Source organism: Peromyscus eremicus, chromosome 7, assembly GCF_949786415.1.
Source record: "Peromyscus eremicus chromosome 7, PerEre_H2_v1, whole genome shotgun sequence".
Taxonomy (NCBI): domain Eukaryota; kingdom Metazoa; phylum Chordata; class Mammalia; order Rodentia; family Cricetidae; genus Peromyscus; species Peromyscus eremicus.
In genome coordinates, this window is record NC_081422.1 from 77235503 (window position 1) to 77238664 (window position 3162).

The window sequence follows — 3162 nt, forward strand, 5'->3', positions numbered from 1 at the left end:
AAAGTGAATCCAAGTGTAACAACAATAACAAAAGCATCAAAAAAGCGAGCAGAAGATGAGAAAGGAACACTCTAAGGGAATAGATAATGAGGGAGCAATAACAAGAAGACAAATGTGTGCTCTTTCTCATAGAGGAACTCATTCATAAATATGGATATGACATGACAAGAATATTCTATTTTGTTTGTGTCTTACTGGTAAAGCCTCTAATTTGTTGGCATACTAACTTTGGAAGAGACTAAAGCCACCAGGGTATTCTAGGACCCACTGATCCTAAATCAAATGAGTAACTTGCTAACAGTAAAGATTCCTCAACTCCAACTCCAACATACTAACTCAGAGTCTTACAACCGGGCCCGGGCATCTGCTTTTTAGAGAATCTTCCTATGATCTAGCTCTAGAATTTGAGAATTCTAGACTAGGTCTACGTTCTTAAGACATATATACCGAGTGCTGGAACAGTTGTTTTTCGTTCCAAGACCCTCGATACAGACATCCGTGAATGTGTCTCTATGAAATGGTGTCCCGTCTGGTATACACTAAGTCATCTCTAGGTAAGTTCTTAGAATACAGTGTGGACACTCTGAGGATAGCTGTTCTGGGGGATGGTTTAGGATATCATAAGTATGCTGTGGGATGTTCTGTATAGCAAATGTGTTGCTGATTGGTCAATAAATAAATCACTGATTGGCCAGTGGCCAGGCAGGAAGTATAGGCAGGAAAGGGAGGAGACACTGCCAGACACCACGATGACAAGCAGCATGTGAAGATGCCAGTAAGCCACGAGCCACGTGGCAAGGTATAGATTTATAGAAATGGATTAATTTAAGCTGTAAGAACAGTTAGCAAGAAGCCTGCCACAGCCATACAGTTTGTAACCAATATAAGTCTCTGTGTTTTCTTGGTCGGGTCTGAGCGGCTGTGGGACTGGCGGGTGACAGAGATTTGTCCTGACTGTGGGCCAGGCAGGAAAACTCTAGCTACATAAGTAGTAAGTGAGTGCACATCAAATCCTCCTGACTTTTCAATATCTTTGCAAAGTGGGAACACAATCCTGTGAGTGAAGCTGTCTCTGTAGACCTCGCCTTGTGTTCCATTTTTCCAGCTTGGCTTGGTATTGATTTTTTTTCATACTCTTCCTATTCCTTGGCTTCAAGATACCTGAAGAGGAATTAAAAACTGTACACACCCAGATTAAAAGCACTTCTATCTTCCCCCAAAGCATTCAAGGCAGCTGCCAGACCCCACATCCTCAAAGGGTACCTAACCCAAAACTCCTGTAAGCCATACCTTTTCATAGTGTTATTGTGGTAACAATTGTACAAACACCTGTAGCTATTAGCAGCAACAGAGGTTAGGGTTCTCTGTGACCCTCTGACAGGGAACCATCTTTTCTTTTTTTCCAACTTCAGTCCAATTTAACCTGTGTGCAGATAACTTGCCTCAAGTGTGTTTTATACATCTCTCCCATCTCCAAGTCCTTTTAGGTTCAGCCTTTGTACATTTACCTTTCCTTGGTTCTGATGGTGCTTGAATGTAGCACAAATTGTTAGATGGTCTTATTAATAAAAACAAACCCGGAGCCAGGTATTGGGGTGAATGCTGAATGATCAGAGAAACAGAACAAGTTACAGCCTCACCTCACCAACTCCTCAGCTGATTTTGTTTCCTCAAACTGGAAGCCCCTGTGTCCTCATCCAAATGGATCTCAGTTGAACTGCTGCTCAAAAACCTAAAAGGTTAACAGGACTCTAGTTCCTGGTCCTCACGCCCTATATACCTTTCTGCTTCCTGCCATCACTTCCTGGGATTAAAGGCATGTGTCACCATGCCTGGCTGTTTCTAGTGTGGCTTTGAACTCACAGAGTTCTGGATGGATCTCTGCCTCCCAAGTGATAGGATTAAAGGTGTATGTGCCACCGTTTTCTGGCCTCTATGTTTAATCTACTGGCTGTTCTGTTCTCTGACCCAAGATAAGTTTATTAGGGTGCACAATATATTGGGGGACACAATATCACCACACTTGAACTCACAGGAGTGTAATTAATTTGCTCTTTGTAGCTCCAAAATGACTATGTAAGGATAAATTAGACACACTTAGTAGCTAGGTCCAGGGAATGGGCCACAATCTTTTAGTCATCTCTTTCTACATGTCCCATGTGAAGAGCCAGTTGGTTCAAAAAGGAGAAACTGAGCGGAGGGAAGCCTCCAAGGTTTGAGATGAGAACATAGCCAAGTAAAGATGATTCCCATTGCCCTAGGGGAAATAACACAAGGTACCAAAGACCGGTTAAGAGCTGCTGCCAAGCCCTCTGGCAGAGTTACACATTCTTTGAGGCTGCTGTCATTGCCCATCCGCTCTCCAACAGGACCACACCCTGTCCTATAAGCTGGTAGGTCTTAGCATTTCAGATATCTCCCGAATTTCTTCAAATACCAGAATCCCTGGGAGTTGGCAAGAGACATTCAAGAGCCCATCCCTGTCATTGCCCGCAGTAAACTTGCCTTTCAAACCAAACCTACCCTTTTCCTTTTCTTAGTGTAAGCAAAGAAGCCTAAGTTAACTTTAAAAAATAAATGAAAACCTAAGCCTAAGGGCATGAGAATTAAAGAAATTATTCTCTAAGTTTCATAAAGTAGCTGGAGATGATGTTCAGGATGGCTTGGTTGGTAGCTATTCTAATTGTGAAGCGCTAGGTAAAAGTTCATTCAGACAACAGCGTGAGTTTGCAGGTTAGAATGAATTCTCACCACAAGACAATACATACATACATTTTTAACCAGCAGTGAAAGGTAGCCTGAAAATCCTCAAGGTTCCTTTTTAAGGGTTTTTTTTTTTTTTTTTTGCCTTTTAGTTTTCGTTTATTTTTATAATTAAATCTTTACTATAAAGATTTAAATTAAATTTTAAAACTCCATTAAATTTAAAAAACAAACTTAAAACACCATCCAGAAAAACTAGCCTATTGTAGTGGTATTTGGGCGGTGTTTCAAAGAAAAGTGAGTTTCGGGCCCTTTAGCCCAAGGTCATGGGCAGAGCAAATAGCACTAAGGTCTATTACTTGCCATGTGACTGACTAGGAGCTAGATAGGTTCTTTGATAGGGAGGGAGTCATTGACTAGATAAGGGAGACAGTGAACTTGCAAGATGGCTGGCTTCTT

The 3162-nt window shown here is 41.6% G+C and overlaps 1 long non-coding RNA gene across 2 annotated transcripts in view; it reads left to right on the forward strand.

Annotated features, from left to right (window-relative positions):
- The first annotated feature begins 440 nt into the window (after positions 1-440).
- LOC131914418 (uncharacterized) overlaps positions 441-3162 on the forward strand; it is an 87422-nt gene continuing 84700 nt past the window's right edge. The window contains exon 1 of one of the 2 annotated variants that reach the window (XR_009380129.1): positions 441-554. This is a non-coding gene — a long non-coding RNA (uncharacterized LOC131914418). The remainder of the gene's footprint in view (positions 555-3162) is intronic. The other variant, XR_009380130.1, reaches the window with a different exon arrangement.